The following is a 19,330-nucleotide window of genomic DNA, read 5'->3' on the forward strand; positions in this document are numbered from 1 at the left end:
GCAATACATTCTTATTTTTCTTGAAGCATATAATCTACTTAACCACTAGTTAATCGCTTTTGAATATATATTAATACACTATGGTTTGGACGAGTACATAGGATACGAGCATAAAGATAAAATAGATATTACAGCGGAGAACAGACGTCCCCGGAAAAGTTAGTGATTTCACATGTCAGTGATTAGATTTCAAGGAAGCAATGTCAGCAACAAATTTAGAAAAGGCAAGAAAATATGACAGAAAATCATTAAAAATGGGAATGGTGAGGTGGTGACAATAGTAGAAAATGCAGGCTTGTGAAACGCGACTGGTACAAAACGTTTAACAATCGATAAGCCAACAGAAGTGCAGCAAGTCTAAAGATGTCTTAATAACATACTTATGTTTTGACTTGGAAATGTGGATTGTGAATAAATTTAGCTCTCTGATTAATACTGATTGGAGATTAAGATTGATATGACTCAATATTTAAACATATTGAGAAATGTGCGAATCCTTGCAATGTAATAGAAATAAACACCGCGGTACCTATGCGAAAGATGACTTCTGGATATAAGTGAGCAATTAGAAAAATAGGTTGCTAATTTTAGAATTTATTTTCAAAAGCAGGAAATATCAAATTATTCTCAGAAACAGAGGCTTTGCTACTTGCCATTCAGCGTCGGGTAACTCCAACCAAAAATTACTAAAACATATCGTTAAAGTTCCTCAGTTGTAAAACGACAATCGATATCGATAATATGTCAAACCGAAGAAACCATCGAATATCTTACCGGAGACTGTCAAGCATTTGTTGCTGGTAGACACTCCTTTCAAGAGATACCTAAAAGACTGGAATTTTTTAAAACAAGTATTTCCCAGGGACATATACTGACAGTAGGCTTGAGAATAACAACTGAAAGCCATAATGGAACAGTTTTGTGATAATGAAGACTGAAAAGTGTTTAAAAAACCTATAATTTTTTTACCTACTGGTATCATTCCTGTCATTCCGAAAAACCTTCCAAAGAATATTAACAGCTTGGTCTTCGTGAGATCTGTATGGCTTAACTCTATGGAAAATAGTACACGTAGCAGAAGAATGGAACAAAAAGAACTTGGACAAAGGTCACAAGTCTCCTTGAGGCAAAGAAAATCTTAACGAAAACTAAGGAAAAGTTTGGTTAAATGATTGCCAATGTTGCGCAATCGACAGCTGATTTATTAACAAAGCACTTTGGACATTCGAGTGCTTGCTTACTCAGGCTTTTCCTTAGTTTTTGGTAAATTCCAGAGATATATCGCCAGTCGAGATCAATTTGGAATTCGTTTCCATTAACGAACAAGCCACAATAAACCTGTTACGTCGAGTGGAAGAGCGGTTAAGTCCCACTCATGTTGCACCTAACCTAACCTAACCACCAACGAAGTTGTTACTTTTCTGCTTTTATATACAAAAAAAAAATAGAAAAGAGCAATTTCATTTACTCTTTTAATAATCAAGACTGATATATTTCTAGAATTGACTTAACCATTTAGGTACTTAATTATTTTTTTAAAATAATACTTATAATTGTACTTAAACAGTTTTTAACTTTCGATAATCCCCCTGAGAAAGTAATTATTACTATATTACTTATACTACCTACTTCTACATAGCTATTCACGCCTACACCACTCAATCTTCTAGTCGAACATCCTTTATTTGGAATAGTTAAAACAAAAATGCTCCGTTAACGTAATAATTAAGTTACAGAAATACTGTGTGCTTGTGTCGTATTAAACTGTCGAATATCAAGGTCTAAGCGATAAAAATGTTTGTCGGTTAAAAATAAACCAAATAATAATTATGGTCGGTGCACAGCCACAGATCACGTCTATATGGAAAAAATATTATTCTTTAGCGATGTGGTAACTGGGATAATCATTACTTGATGTGTTGGAATTTTTTGTTTTTTTTAATACAAATACAAATGACAAGAAATCAAATAAAAGCTGCAGTGAACAAGAAACATCTACTAGCTTATCAAATTATAATAATTTCAGCTTTTGGAGGTATAAAGTCCTCACCATCGTACCACATAATAAAATAAGCAAGCACTTTTTAACTGTTTATAGGGAACTATGCTGAATCGTTCGTTTCTCGATATGTTTATATTAAACGTGCTATAGTACTTCAAATTTATGAGCTAAATTTATAGGTTTAATGAGAGAAGGAGGAAATTATCCTAATTGGTCCTAACATTTTGGCCTTTTCGAGGAGTATAAAAATGTTTATTTAAAATAATTTAAATTAATAAATTTACTTGATTTTATGTGTGTATATCTAACAGTTTTGACCTTATATAAACCAAATAAAGGTGTTTAGGAAATCATGAGCATGAAAGTTCCTATTTTGAAATTTGGATGCGGATAGAAAATATAAAGACAAAATTGAATCGCATAACAAGCATTTTTGCGTAAATCTGAAAAAAAAAGTGTATAAATCTGTATTAGTCATTTAAAAAAATACCAAAAAATATTTAGCTGTAATGTTTGATAGTACAAAATAATAAATGTTGCTAATAAAAGTTTTTGGATCAATAATACAACAGGGGTCACAGTCCCCTGATACGTCCCTTATCCAGAATTACAAATCTTGTTATAAGTAGATATTTATTTTTTTGTCTATAAGATGTATAGGTTAGAAATATGTACTGATATGTAAGTATTTTCATTCATTTATCTTACATTATTTTATTTTATTAAAAATAACTGTCTTTTTATTAATAATAACTAATACTTAACTATTAAAAATACAGCTAACATCAGAGTGAAGCTGGTCTATGGAATCTTTAAATATAAATTTAAAGCACACATACATATTTCTATTCTATTTTATTTGATCTACTCATGATTGACTGATTATTGATTAAGTTCTCTGTACTGCTCAAATAATTGTTTGTTTGTTTTGTCATATACACATTTGTTTATAATAGCGACAAAAATAAACGAACGAATTTCTCTGCAAGAGGAACAGCACAGATTTTGGACAGGAAGATCATGCACGGATGCAGTTTTTGTAATAAGACAAATAAAAGAAAAGTCGCTGGAATACAACAAACCAGCATATATGTGTCTGATAGATTTGAAGAAAGCGTTTGATAGAGTGAGAATTCGGGACGCGATACATTTATTATATGAAAAGGGAATATCACTGGATTTAGTAAAAACCATTGAGAATATATATAAAGATAACAGTAAAGTTAAAGATAGTAGATAAAGGTAAGATGTAAAGGAAAACTATCGCAACCTATCAAATATGGAACAGGCATTATACAAGGAGATTCGCTGAGCCCATTCATATTTAATCTGATAATGGATGAAATCATAAAGAAAGTTAAAAAAAGAAGAGGATATAGAATGGAAGAAAAGGAAATACGGATAATATGCTACGCCGACGACGCCATAATAACAGCCGAAAATGAAGATGACCTACAAAGATTAATTAAAGAATTCGAAGATACGGCGCTCATATACAACATGGAGATCTCAACAGAGAAAACTAAAGCGATAGTGATATCAGCGGAACCGAGACGATGTAAATTAGTCGTAAATAACAAAATAATAGAACAAGTGATGGAAACTGAATACTTGCGAATAAAACTGTCAAAATACGGAAAAGTGAAACAAGTACAAAAACAAGTGAACATGGCAAACAGAGCAGCAGGATGTCTCAACAACACAATCTGGATAAACGAATACCTCACAACGGAAACGAAAACTAGGATATATAAATCAACAATAAGACCTATAATGACGTACACAGTGGAAACAAGAGGAGATACGGCGAAAACACAAAGACTACTGGAAACAACAGAAATGAAAGTCTTACGAAAAATAACACACCAAACTCTAAGAGACAGAGTAAGAAGTGAGGAAATACGAACGAGATGTGGTATAGAGGAAATAAACGCGTGGACCAAAAGAAGAAAAGTGGAATGGAATCAACACATCGAAAGAATGACAGAAAATAGAATAGTACGAATAGCAAGAGACAAATCGCCAAATGGAAGAAGATCATTGGGACGACCGAGGAAAAGATGGTCAGGCAACGTCAATTAAAGCTAAAAACCGAAGTAAAACAGGCATTTTGCCTATTTATAAAGTAGGAAAAAGAAGAAAAAGACGTTTGTTTATATACACCATGTATTTCTTAGCTTCTTGAGGGCCTGAAGAGGCTGTAAAAGTTTACCGGTAATTATCTTTTACAAACTTTAATAAAACGTGTGAGTGATTGTGAGTAGAAGATTCCCTTTTTATGAATATGTGCTCACACCAGCAACCTTTTATCATCTCAAAATAACAATAAAAGCAGAATTGTTTTGTTGTAGATAGTTTTTTTAATTAAATAAACTGTATTTATTAATTGTATAATAATTGTAATAAAGCTTATTCCAAACAACATAGTTACTAAAATCAATTATATCATTATTAGTTTATTTCGATAATACTCATGCCGCATAAATAAAATTTACCTGATTTATTCACTAAAATCTGATAAAAAGATGAGTATATATAAATTTTAATCCAGTACGATTGCGAAGTTTCCCAAATCCAACAAAAATAAAACACAAAAGTTAAGCAAAAATGTATTGTAAGAAACTTATTTGTTGGCAAAGTCATAAGCAAGCACCACAAAACTTTTAGAATGTGGCATATCGGTAAGTTTAAAGAGTTTCCAAGCGAGGGAAAAGACATTTTCGGAGGAAAATTTATTTCAGCGCATTTCCATAGCACTGAACTGAATTTAGATTTACCAACATTGGACTGAAATGACTTTTCTTTTTCACTTTTTCGGTTTGTTTGAGTAAGTAATTCGTAGTGGGTTTTCTAATTACTAAATGGACTGTGGGCTCTGTGTGATAAATCTTCATTTTAATTTCAGTTCTCAGAACCGAGTCTATGAAAATAAACGAATACTCAAATGGAATAGAGACACTGCAACTCTACTCGTAATGAAGACAGCGTCGTAAATCACTTATAGGAATATCAGTTAATGTAGCTTAATAGGGCACACTTCGGTAGACAAAGGAAGGCAATTTATTACAGATACTCTTAAGGTAATGATCTATTTTCCTGTTATAACAATAAAAACATATGCCGATAATTAAGAAAATGAATTCTCCCATATATATTTCAATATAAATTATTTAAACTTATATCGAGGTCTCGAAAAACATCGTATTTATGGTTGACTGTGAAGTAAAACTTTCATTGGTTGCTAGGTTAAATACTTCCAAATAAAAATTCATTATACAGTGTGACCCACTTAGATTAAAAACACTTGAAAATTTGAAGTTAATAACTGATTTCAATCAATTTTTTTTAATGTCATGTAATAAAAGGTCTAGTTCGGGACATAAATTAATATATGTATTCTAATTTCCCGTTTAATCAGTGTGTTTTGCCAGTGTTAACTTACGGTGCGGAAACGTTGACCATGACAAGGAGAACAGTTCAAAAGATCCGTGTGTGTCAAAGGGCGATGGAGCGTGCTATGTTGGGCGTTTCACTACGAGACAAGATCCCAAATCGCCAGCTACGACAAAGAACAGGAGTGGCTGATGCAGTAGAGAGAGTAGCAACACTGAAATGGAACTGGGCAGGTCACGTGGCTCGAATGACAGATAATAGATGGACAAAGCGGATACTGGAATGGAGACCAAGAGATGATGCCTACCGAAGCAGAGGTCGTCCACCAACACGTTGGACTGACGATCTAAAACGTTGCCATAGGAATTGGATGCAAGAGGCACAAGATCGAAATAGATGGAAAATTATGAGGGAGATCTATGTCCAGCAGTGTATAAGCGAAGATTGAATGATGATGATTCTAATTTCCAGGGCACTCCGATACTCTTTGTTAGTCGAAAATGGAGAATTCCAATTAGCAAATTTTTTTATTACAAAATCCTACGCCATTGGATTTAGAAGGGCTTTAAGTAGCTATAAAAAGCTTTTATTAAAGTAGATTTATTTATAACGAAGTTACGACAATTTAAAATTTTAAAATTCACTAAGCTACCAAGAACCTCCTCAGAATATCCAAAGAACATCCTGTTCAACAAATTTCCATGAAAACAATTATTTAAAATAAATGTTAATAACCACTACACGAAAAAAAAAATATTAAAAATAACATAAAATGAAATTTAATGAAAGTAACGCACCTAGGTAGACTTTGTCTACCACGCTTAACTTACAATCAGCCAACAGAATATCGAAAGAGTCGAGCAATATACATATCTAGGCACCAATTTAAATAGCCAATGGGACCACTCAACAGAAATTAAACAGCGAACAATAAAAGCAACAGCAGCATTCGTTAGAATGAGAACCATTTTTAACAGTCGAGACATATCATTAAAAACAAAATGCCGTCTATTGAACTGCTACATATTCACAGTTCTGCTCTACGGAATGGAAGCGTGGACACTGACTGTTGCATCTATGAATCGGCTCGAAGCTTTCGAAATGTGGTGTTATAGGCGCATCTTACGTACATCCTGGGTTGACAGAGTTACTAATGTGAAGGTCCTGCGTAGAATGGGGAAAGAATGTGAAATTCTCATGACCGTCAAAACTAAAAAGTTGGAATATCTAGGACATGTAATGAGAAATCAAGAACGTTACGGCCTTCTCCAAGGGAAGGTAAATGGTAAGAGGGGACCGGGAAGAAGACTCATTTCCTGGCTTCAAAATTTACGAAAGTGGTATAAAATGACTACCACTGAACTGCTCCGCGCTGCAATAAACAAAGTAAAGATAGCCGTGATGATCACCAACATCTGGAACGGATAGGCACTTTAAGAAGAAGAACGCACCTAGATTATCAATTTTGGCTATAAAACCTAATATTTGAACTAAAATCTTAGTTGCCATGAAAATGGTATTACTGTTTAACATTTTTAATAAATTCCAATGCCACTACAACAATATTTACTTTGAAGTCTTTTAATAATGTTATTTGGCATGTCTGTTAGACTAAGTTTAAGAGAAAAATTGAAATTATGTATATGGTCCCGTGGTAAAAAAAGAACACCCTGTATCCACTGACTGTCATAGCAAACATAAATTTAGTTTAAATCATAGTAATCTCTTGAAATCCATCATCTATGTGTTTGTGTTTAAGCAGTGACTACCTTTGAAAATTTTACTACACAAGAAAGGAGACAAGGAGCACCTAGAAAACTATAGGCCAATCAGCCTATTGAACCACATCTATAAAATGTTTACCCGAATAATTACGACAAGACTAGAGAAAAAGTTAGATTTCTACCAGCCCCGAGAACAAGCTGGCTTCCGATCAAAATTCGGAACAAACGATCACCTGCAAACAGTAAAAACCTTAATAGAAAAGTTGCTAGAATATAACAGACCACTGATACTTATCTTCGTAGACTTTCACAAAGCCTTCGACACTGTGGAATTAGACAGCATTATAACTGCTCTGAACAATAGTAGAATAGATTACCAGCTCACAAAGCTAGTACAAATATTATACCAAAACGCCACAATGCGTGTAAAACTTCATGATACCACCAGAGAAATTCATATCAAGCGAGGTGTGAGTCAGGGCGACACTCTCTCACCTAAATTATTTATAACGGTCCTCGAATACGCCTTTAAAATGCTAAAGTGGGAAAATAGAGGAATAAAAATAGATGGAGAAATGCTCAATCATCTGCGTTTTGCCGACGACCTAGTACTTATTACCGAAGATCTGGGTGAAGCACAACAAATGGTATAAGAATTAGAAAACGTATCTTCAACAATAGGTCTAAAAATGAACATCAGTAAGACCAAATTTATGACAAATTTAGTTCCCAGCGAACACCTAATCATCCAAAATCAAGTGGTAGAATTTACAGAAAAGTACATATATCTTGGTCATGAAATCAGAATAGGCAAGGACAACCAGACCTGCGAATTTCAACGACGAATAACACTTGCTTGGGCGGCGTATGGTTCACTAAGAGACATCTTTAAGAACAACATCCCGATAGCTATGAAACGGAAGACATTTGACCAATGCGTTCTTTCTATTATGACATACGGAGCAGAAACTCTCACACTCACAAAAACAACAGCACTAAAAATGCGAGTGGCACAAAGGCGCATGGAAAGATCAATTCTCGGCGTGACAAAAAAAGACAAAATAAGGAATCAAGACTTAAGGAAAAGAACAGGTATCAGTGATGTCGTCGAACGTATAGCCAAGCTGAAATGGAATTGGGCAGGTCACATAGCGAGACTGAAAGACACAAGTTGGACCAGAAAACTAATTGACCAAGACCTGGCGACCAAGAGAAGACAAACGCAGCAGAGGACTACCACCAACACGCTGGATGGACGACATTGGATCCAAGATATATCCAACCAATATCCAAGAAATAGCCAACAAGAAGCACAGAACCGTGAAGAGTGGCGAAAAATGGGAGAGACCTATGTCCAGCTGTGGACAGAAGAGGTTGCATGATGATGATGATGACCTTTGAAAATAAAATTACTTAAATAATTATAAATAGCCTAATATAATAAAAAATAGCCTAGGCCTAGATAATTGTCAATACAGTATTGTATTAGTATTAATTATACACTCCAGTCTAAATTAGGACCACAATTAACCACAATATTAAGAGCTTGGCAGAGAAATGCGATGGACAGGGACTAGGAGGCTAGGACCTCATAATGATGATGATGATGAAGAACTTTTCAAAATAGTTCAAAAATTTTAATATTACCACATAGACAAATGGGAAGGAATCGACTTTGAACGACCTTAAAAATTTTAAATGTTTTACTTTCGGGCAATGATTAGTTTAATGTACCAAACGTAACCAAATATATATTTGACATTGAATGTAAGCTTAAATGATGTTAGAGTTGCCATATCCTCAGATATTTCATACTCTCACATTACGTAAAGATGAATAATTTAAAAAAATACATACATAATAGAAATGCATTGAAATGATATAAAAATTCATAGTTTTTAATTAAATTAAATTAAAGATAAAAAATAAAGATAAATTAAAGCGTACACTACATTAAATTAAACTTAAATTTATTTTAAAACTTGAAACTTGATTTATCATAGCTGATTTGCCACAAATAATTTACAATGTTTAGCTGCATTTAAGTAAAATAAAAATATTTATGAACGCTGTTTCATATTTATTCAAAACTTGTAGCTTCTCATAACACAAATTATAATTTCGTAAAAGTAACTTTATATTTTAAACATTCATATACATTTTACAAAAAAATATGGCAACACTGTGCGATGCCGAAAATATATTTGGTTATGTTCGGTGCATTAAACTAATTATTGCCCTTACTTTCTTTTGATTTTTTTATACTTTTACTAGTTTGCACCAAAGAAAACATTAAAATTTAAGCTTTGTTCTACTTTTTTGATTAAGCTCACTAAAAATTGCGCACTTTAAGCGTACCTTTTTAATAAATAATTACTCTCTTTGACTTAAAATTTACTTTTCTCCTTTTGTCTCATATTAATAATTAGTCACCCATTCTCATTTACCCTTTTGAAAAATATTTATTCAAATTAAAATATAAATAATTCATAATAAATTTGAAGACTTACTTAAGTTGTGGTACCTATTATACCAAAATTTCGATTAGTAGTTTTAAAGAATCTGAACACAACACAAAAATTAACAAACTATGCCGAGGACGTAATTTTCTTGGTAGGTAATACCGCTGCACTACAGGTAAACAGATTATCAACAAAAGAATTCTGAATTTTATTCAAAACGAAATCTCGGTAAACAAAGGTCACGACCGGTAGGTAAGTACGTCAATAAATACTTCGGCATTTTCAACGACAACGGTCTTCAACCTAACAAATGTCACCTCATCAAAAGTTAAAGCTTTACTATTTGTTTGTCGATTTGTCTCAGCATTTGCAAACTACTTAAAAACTGCTGAGTTTGAGTTGCGCAGTGAAGCTGATCCATTCGTGCAGATCATATTCCAAATTCAAACGGTTTGATAAGAAATATTTGCTGTTTTGTCAATCGTCTTTATGTATAGCAAACCGTTATATCAAATTGATGATTTATTGCCAGAAAATTTTGACGCACAGGTTCTGAAGCTAGAATATAATAATGTAATGTAAATCATGAAAATAAATAATATAAAATAAAGTAAAGCGAAACTAAAATAGGTGCGTTAAATTTTCATTATTATTGGTTCTCTGTTGTATTAGTCGCGCAAATTTTTTTTAATTTTTCATATTTTGAAGACCATATATTTCGTTTTCTTGACATTGACAACTTGCTTTGTATAGCATAATTGTTGCAGGTAATATTCATATTTGACAAATCCTATTAGTTTCTTCTTCGTTATTATTTCAACAAAAAATATTTCAAAATATTTTATTCTATGTATATGTAAATTCCTCGCCCTAAGTTTTAATTGTCTAGGCGGCAACCCTGTCAGCCCTAGGCAAAGTCGTTAGCACTTTATAATTTTATGTTTCCATATTGTTGCCATAAGAGCACACTAATAAAGAACGTGTGAAGAGATTTCGTTTTACAAGATATTTCTTCACCCTATCGATCAACTATTTACCACCACGATTAACCAGCACAAGTCAATTTAAATCAACAATTTAAACACCTGGGCGTAACACTAGACAGAACGCTGTCATTTAAAGAGCATTTAACAAAACTGCCCAAAAGTTAAGTACAAGAAATAACATTATACAGAAGCTCTGCGGTACCACCTGGGGAGCATCGGTTTCCACTCTCCGCTCTACTGCCTTAGCCCTTGTTTTCTCGACCGCTGAATATTGTGCTCCAGTCTGGCTACACAGTCCACATGTAAAAAAGATCGACACTCAGCTGCACAGCACTATGAGGATGATAGCTGGTGCAATTAAATCAACTCTCACGCATTGGCTTCCAGTATTAAGTCACATCCCACCTCCACATTAACGACGAGTTGCCGCATTTACACGTGAATACAAAAAGATCAACAATATAAACCTGCCGATCCACCAAGATACCGAGGATGCACGAAATACCCGTCTCCGTTCTAGAAAACCACCAATGAAAACGGCAAGAATGATACATGAGGAGTTCAACATCACGAATGCATGGTCCCCAGAATGGAACGAATGGCAAAATAACATGCCCTGCATTACCCACAAGCCACCAGGTTTTGATATTCCACGCAAAACATGGTCCACTCTAAATAGGATCCGAACCAGACATGGCAGATGTGCATGCATGATACATAAACGGGGAAAGAACCCGTCTCCTCAATGTGACTGTGGGGAGAACCAAACCATCGACCACATTATTGAAGACTGTCCCTCAAGATCCTACAATGGTAGCCCTGAAAACTTCCTGTTTGCAACTTCAGAGTCAATTGATTATATCAATACACTTGATGTTTGTTTCTAACTATTTAAAGTTTGTCAAATACCTATATTACTAGTGTTTGTATATTTGTTCTAAATGTGTTGTAATTGCCATACGATAAATAAATAAATCTCAGCTTAGATAAAGGAGATTATTTTGATAAATAAAGAATACTTATTAGTACAAGGAGTATTTCTAGAAAGAGAACTTGGTTAACTGAATGCTTCCGCTCCTCTCGATCCATAACACATTCTTCCAGATCACATTTCTCTCCAAGTAGTCGAGCCTCCTTGGCGAAGTTCCAGGCAGTATCTACCTTTCCAGCGTTTGTCTGTAAGTCTACGTCGCCATTATATTATGTTTGGCATACATTCATCGTTTCTTATCTCGACTTCAGTTCCACCACGAGGAATGGAACATTGTGGGCCGGTATTTTTTAGAATTTATTCTTCTTCACATTCCATTTCGGGAGATCGATCCAAAGATGCGTCAAAGTATTTTCATCTAGCCGATAGATTATTGCCACTTTCCACTCATTCGAGTGATTGCCTATATTTTACCGGTCTAACAAGAGATCATTATGATTTAGTTATTCATAAAGCTTAAATTAATGTCTCAAAATTATCTAAAATCCACTTGACATTTTTAACTCCACTCTACAATAATAGTAAATTGTATGTTTTTCCAATTAAAACTTTTGTGATAAATATGCAAATCGTATTTTTGACACACCCTTCTCTGAAGCAGTTGTTCTTTGGCCTAAAATCAATAACTGATTATTATTATCACCATCACCGTCGACCTCGATGCACCTTGAACTAAAAATTTCCCAAACATGAGTCATACATACTTTCGGTATCTGTTTACTGTGATTCGGAAAAAGTTTTTAAACAAACTGGATATTTTTTCAATAAAAATTTATTTCTAATTTTATAGCTAAAAAGTATCAACAACTTATCGTATATGTACGTAAAAGTACCATAAACACATTAAAACAAGAGAAACTTGGCTATTTATGCATATAATGTTTTTTTAATTACAGAAGTCAAATCCGATTAGGTGATAGTTATCACTAAAATTTGAATTTCTTTATGGTTACGTAAATAATGTTTTTGAAATTGACCTACTAATTATAGACACGCTTAATGATAGGTATATTAGAAGTAAAAAAATATTTATAGTGCAGTGTAAAGAGGGTTCACAAATATAGTGCCTTCATTATCCTAACGGTCTCCTTATAAATCTGCCATATCCATATACATCTTATCATAATTTATAAGTTATCAGGACCGACATAAATGCAAATTCAAATGCAGGTTCTAAATTCTAAGATTTGAACTTGCCAAACTAATGTATAATCTTCATTACCGTGTTATTAAGAATTAAGGTTAATTTTGGTGTTTTCAGGAAATTAGTCTTTAAAGATTATACTGTAAGTTTACGTGTTGTATATTGTAAAATACAATGTACGTCGTACATGAAACGCAACCAGTTGAAAATATAGTCTTTGAGTGAACAAGTGGTTGGAAGTTGTGATATTTAGCGAAATATTGTTACGATGTAGCCTCTGTGGAATTGTGATGAAGATAAATAACATAGAAGAAGCTCCTGTTGAAGCCGCCATTGAAAATTGTCATTTAGAAGAGGCGGCTCCCATTCAAGGGCACGAATCAGAAAGGCGTCACAGAACCCATCGTCACAGAACCCCATTGTCATTTAATGCGAAAGAAATAGTTAATGTTTTTTTAACTTTAACCGATAGGCATATGAGTGTAAAGGTAAGGTGTAAGGAAAAAGGGGTCCAGGAAAAAGAAGAATATCCTGGGTTCATAACCTACGAAAATAGTTTCAACATTACCACTGCCGGATTTTTTATGGCAGCAGTCAACAAAGTTAAAATAGCCATGTTAGTGTCCAACATCCGTAACGGATAGACACCATAAGAAGAAGAATATGAGTAAAACTGAAGTTATAGAAGAAACTGCCGCTCTGACTCGGAGACTTATTTCTACCGTTCGGGAAAAGAAGTGACAGTGGTGTTTCTATATAGGAAGTTTGATAGTACGGGTGAAAAGACATATTTCGCCGCAATGTACACTGTTACTCTAAGCGCTTCTGTAATCCAAGGTATTAATTGGTTCCAGAGTTTTAACCTTGTTTAAGCTTTTCGCTTCTTCAAGGAAGGAGTACTCCTGAGTAATGGAGGTATAATAAAACGTGATGAATGATGTTATGTGTGGAGAAGTAGTGGACTACTAAGGAGCTAGGGTTCAGAAGGTGGCGTGTTTGTGTGGACGATGTGTTACGAAGCGCACACGAGGAATTTAGGTAATTTGTGCCAAACATGTCGAAGGAGATTCTTCAGGGGTTACCAGCCATACAATAGGAACGGCTCTTAATCAGCATTTTTTGCGTGCAGTAGTTAGCTGCGATATTTGATGGAGGTTGATTCTAAGTTTTCATAATACTCATCATATCCAGCGTTGTGGAGAAGTTTGTCTGGAGGGAACGGAACTTTTCTTTGAGGAAGCCTGGTGAGTATTTGCCCTCGGCGATTGCAAGGTGTCTTTAATATTTGCCTTGTTCGGTTATTCGAGCCTGTGATGGTTCGAAGGACATACCTTCTGCTGAGGGATAGGATTCTGTCCTTAATAGGTGTTATGTTTGACAATGTGTGTATGTGTGCTGATGGGTATAGCCTGCTCCGCCTTCTGCAGAATCTGATTTTTCTTTCGGTAGCCATGATGGCATTGATTTCGTAGGTCTTAAGAGAGGCGTAGATGCATGCCTTCTATTCAATGGTAGGTCTAATGAAAGTTTTATAGGTGTGCAATAAGGTCTTAGATGACGTCTTGCCCAATTTGCCGGCTAGCACTACCAGCAGTTTAAACCTCCTTGTCACTCCGTTTCTATCTTGAATGTCGGTTTTCCAGTTGAGAGTCCCTGTAAAATTGACTCCCAAATGGAAAACCGAGTTTCTGAGAATAAGGTCCTCTCCGAACAGAGCTATTCGGCCCCGGACATCGCGACAATTTGAAGATTTAAAATTAGTTGTGTTTTGGAGGGATTTATGGTCACCCTCCATTTATTGCACCACCTAATGACTCTGTCTAGATAGTTTTGCGATCTTTCGAATACAGACAATTGTCCACACTATCTGTGTGATCCCGACGTGAGGAGAGCAGTGTCATCAGCATACAGTAGAAGGGTCTCCAATCTATACTGTGGGCAGGGGATGTCACTATTGTAGACTGTGTATAATATTGGAGCAAGAATTGAGCTCTTGGGCACTCCAGCTTGTGGAGTGAAGGGTGTGGATAAGATATCGCCTACTTTGATCCTGATAGTCCGATGAGAGAGATAGGAATTGATTAGTTTAACGAAAGGTGTGGACAATCCAGCAAGGTGGAGTTTTTCAACCGGGCCTGTGTGCCAGACCTGATCGAATGCCTTCTGGACGTCGAGGAATATGCCTATGACGTGGTTCCTTTCGTTAAGTGATGGTGAAATGAAAGTTGCTTCAACCAATGCATTTTGCGTGAAGTGTTCAGCCCTGAATCCGAATTGATAGTCTGGAATGGCAAGGTGAGCGTCTAGGAATTCTACGAGTCTCTCCTTAAGGATCCTCTCGTAGACTTTACCTAGGGTGCTCAATAAAGAAATAGGTCTGTACGATTCAGGGTTGGTGAAAGCTTTCCCTTGTTTGGGAATCATGACTGTGGGTGTAAGGTATTAATAGTGAAGTAATATTAGCAGCTGGTAAAATGCAATTGCACATATAGTAAAAGTTGAAAATTCCTATCTTAATATACCTATACTATTTTCAAAGTATTGTAATCGTTTTTTTTTTTCATTTATCGTCGCTCTTTTTTTCTAGCGGTTAAAGGTGCTACAGTCTCATCTTCACTAATAATAACCAGGCTATCCCTATCATCTGTTTGTTTTTATAATTCATTCTCATCTTCACTAATAATAACCAGGCTATCCCTATCATCTGTTTGTTTTTTTGATTCAGACTCATCGATAGTGATTTTACTAATTTCTGTAATTTTTCTCACAACTGTGTTTTTAAGTATCACTTAAAAAATATGTTTTATATCTGAGATCTAATATAGTAGATATGGTAAAATAATCCTTGGACTCCTAATCGGAAAACCTTTTGTTGATTTCGGTAATGAAACTTTCTTTCATAGTTTCAACGCCATATACATGTTCTATTGTATTGGATAAAAGTAGCGCCTTAACATAATGGAATTACTACTGAAATAATTGAGTCAGTGCCGCTCATCAGTTTCGTTATCGCATCAAAACGTCTAAGTAATTCAAGGACAGATTGCTGTACGTCCCACTGAATACTGCTTAAATTATTAAACCCCATATTTTCAGTAATATAATTAGTTACACAACATCTCAAATGATGCAACCATTCTAGATGTAAAAAGTGAGTTCCAACGTGTTTGCACATTTTGAATAATTTTCTTCTCGTCCATATTCAACTCGAGAGGTTCATGTTCAAGACGAGTGATTGAAATGAATTGTAATTCAGCGGGCAGTACTAATTATATCTGATACGGTTCTTTGAGAACTTACACTGTCATGCTCATAATTCTTAATTTTCGAACACCTCTCACTGTCCATATCTACATCTTTACCGACTTTTACCATATTATCCTGAGGACATTTACACATACTAGTGAGGAAAGCGGACTAACGCTTAATGCTAATAAAACAAAATTTATGACAATTTCCAAAACACAAGACTTTTTAAACATAAGGGGCGTTCCAATAGAAAAAGTAAAAAAAATACAGATATCTTGGTACAATTATTAATGAAAATAACGAGTATACAGAAGAAATGAAAATGAGAATTGGACAATTGATGGATTCGACCTTTACTTGATGGAAATTCATTTTGTGTAGCAATAAAACACTGAAAACTTTGTTTTCAAAACTTCCACAAAATTTATTTTAAACTCCTTATTCCAGCTGTAATGATAAGAGTTTAAAAGAAATTTTGTGGAAGTTTTGAAAACAGAGAATTGGACAAGCTAGAGCAACATTTAATAAGATGAGAAAAGTATTATGTAGTAGACCTTAGTTTACAACTCAAAATAAGAATATTACGTTCATATGTGTTTTCGGTACTGCTGTATGGGGTGGAGGCCTGGACGTTAAAGAAAGAGGTGAGCGATCGACTTGAAGCATTCGAGATGTGGACCTAACGATGAATATTAAAAATAACTTAGGTAGACCGAATTACCGAATAACAAATGTTGAAGTCCTCAGAAAGATGACAAAGGAAATGGAAATCATGAATACGATTAAGATAAGAAAGTTACAATATCTCGGCCACGTTATGAGAGGGGATAAATATGTGTTGCTACAAACCATAATGCAAGGAAAAATACAGGGAAAACGAAGTATTGGAAGAAGACGCATCTCCTGGCTCAACAATCTGAGAAAGTGGTATAATTGCAGTTCCGTCGACTTGTTCAGAGCTGCAATCTCAAAAGTGAAAATAGCTGTGATGATTACCAACCTCCTTAGAGGAGACGGTACCTAAAGAAGAAAGACCATATTATCTTCGCTGTCCCTTAACAATAAATATTTTTTTTTCTCAATGCCCTAGCTGTTTATGATGGTTGGAATTTTGTCAGCTATTGCAAGTCCGGTATGACTCCCTGTAAATTTATCACAAAATAACATAGCGTTTTACCCACATTTCTGAAATCCAGTGGCCTATCATACTAATAAAAGTTTTATTCCTATTTGAACATGGCCAAATCTCTGATAGATAAGAAATAGATGCTGCCTTCTTAAAAGCTTTGGAAATTTTTTACCTAACCCTATTGTAAATATCAGGTATTATTTTTTAACTTATATACTTTCTAGAGGGTGTTTTATATTGAGGAGCAATATTATTTAGCAGTCTTAAACCCAGCATTTTCTACCAAGCAAAACGCTTGATTATTTTATAATAGATTCTCTCCGCACGCTTGTCATTGATGTCCCATATTTTGTACCGTAATAATAACATTAAAATAATTCCTTATAGATAAGTCCTGATCCGTCCGGAATTCCGGGGTCCGGTTCGATTAGAGGTAGGAATTCCGGTTCCGGTCGGATTGGCCAGGTACCCGATCCGGTACATCCCTATATTAGACAAACACCATCCACCCAATACCATCACACATCTGTATGGACATAGTATTCTAATTTGATTTGTAATAGAAGAGATATTATGATTGACACCGTAGACGAACAAAAAAAGACGAATAGTATGCACTAAAAAAAATACTAAAGAGAAAAAATAAAGGAATTATTGAGACTAATGATCAATGTATCCATTAGACAAGAAAACACAGAGTAAATTGTAATAAACATAAATTTATATATCAATATTTTGATTAACAAGAGATCAATAATCGTGTAATTCACGAAAGTGTGAAGGGATTACATACAATAATGCACCGAACCCAATTGAGAGATGTAATTAAATCGGTTCATCAAGTGTTTTATATATTAACCGAATCACTGATATGCCTGTAATTAATTGTGTTACAACTATGTGGGAATTTCACGATTCTAACACCAACATACAATAACATTCAGATAGAACCGTAGTATTTCGGTTTATATATTCGAAATAATTAATAGGTAATTTACAGTTTCATACTTAGTGCCAATAATGGTCGTAATTTAGTAATAATATTAATTTTGAAGAACGGTTGACTAAGTTTTGAGAGGCACAGAGTAATAGAATATAATGAAAATTGTCAAAATTTCTCTATGTCCATCTTAATATAACAAAAAGCGAAAATGAAAGCCATAACTACCATTTACGCAGTGGCTAATAATAATCCTCTTTATTTAAATTTTACAATCTGTAGAACGGTTTTAACAACCTACCGAATTTTTACCTGCCATTATATTATCTAAGGTCTCTTAAATACAGCTAGTGTTATCTCCCCTTTTTTATGCAAATCACAGTTAAAGTGTATTCATTCTCCTGCAATACATCATGCTCAAATTGTATTTAAATTTAAAAATAAACCAGTAAATACCTGTTGAGTTACAATTACTGGAATTAGATTCTCGATACTAGTGATAAATACTTACCACAACGTTTAAAAATAGTAATCTTTTTGTTTGAACTAGCAAAAATAAAGATAACAAAACTTTATATTTTAGTGAAAAAGTACCTTTAGATTAATCCATCCAATCAACTATAACTTCACCATAATTTAATTAAATGATGCCCTAGTTTCAACAAAAAATACATCTTTGATAATATACATTATACAGGCAATCTTTTTGCAAAAATTTTCGAATAAAACCAAAGACTATCTGCTATTCCTTTAATAAAACCAGACAAATCTAGAACAAAATCGGACATTACATATAGACCAATATTTCTAACAAATTTCATATGCAAAATTATGGAAAAAATGATAAACCCTAGAGTTCTCTGATACCTTGAGTAATAATAATAGTAATAATAAACTAGCTCCTGAACAAAGTGGTTTCCATCAACACCGTTGCACTACCGATAACCTAATTGCCTTTGAATCTGAAATCAATGAAGGGTGAATCAACAAACAAATATCGCAGTGTGTATCGATATTGCTAAAGCATATGATACAGTATGGAGACACAAAATTCTAGAAAATCTACTACACTGGAATTTAAAAAGTAACATTATATTTCATAAAACATTTTATTGGCAAAAGAATATATAGCGTTAAATAGTTAAATGGAGATTATACGCCGACTACTTGGTACTTCTATCCTTTAAGTTCAGAAACATATACAACATACTCAGCTTTAAAATTTTCTGAGTCTAAAACGAAGTGCATATTGGTTTCAAGAAAACATAATCTACCGACACCGAGACTATACCTTAATGGAAATTCCTTAG

At 34.2% G+C, this 19,330-nt stretch overlaps 1 protein-coding gene across 10 annotated transcripts in view; it reads right to left on the reverse strand.

The window, feature by feature from the left end:
• Positions 1–19,330, reverse strand: part of lilli (AF4/FMR2 family member lilliputian) — an 829,533-nt gene that overhangs the window by 380,074 nt on the left and 430,129 nt on the right. The window contains exon 1 of one of the 10 annotated variants that reach the window (XM_072527041.1): positions 9,630–9,650. The exons of the other annotated variants lie outside the window; for them this stretch is intronic. The gene's annotated coding sequence lies outside the window, so the exon portion shown is untranslated. Of the gene's footprint in view, positions 1–9,629; positions 9,651–19,330 lie in introns of those variants that run through there. 10 annotated transcript variants of the gene reach the window in all.

Source organism: Diabrotica undecimpunctata, chromosome 3 (assembly GCF_040954645.1).
Source record: "Diabrotica undecimpunctata isolate CICGRU chromosome 3, icDiaUnde3, whole genome shotgun sequence".
Classification (NCBI taxonomy): Eukaryota; Metazoa; Arthropoda; class Insecta; order Coleoptera; family Chrysomelidae; genus Diabrotica; species Diabrotica undecimpunctata.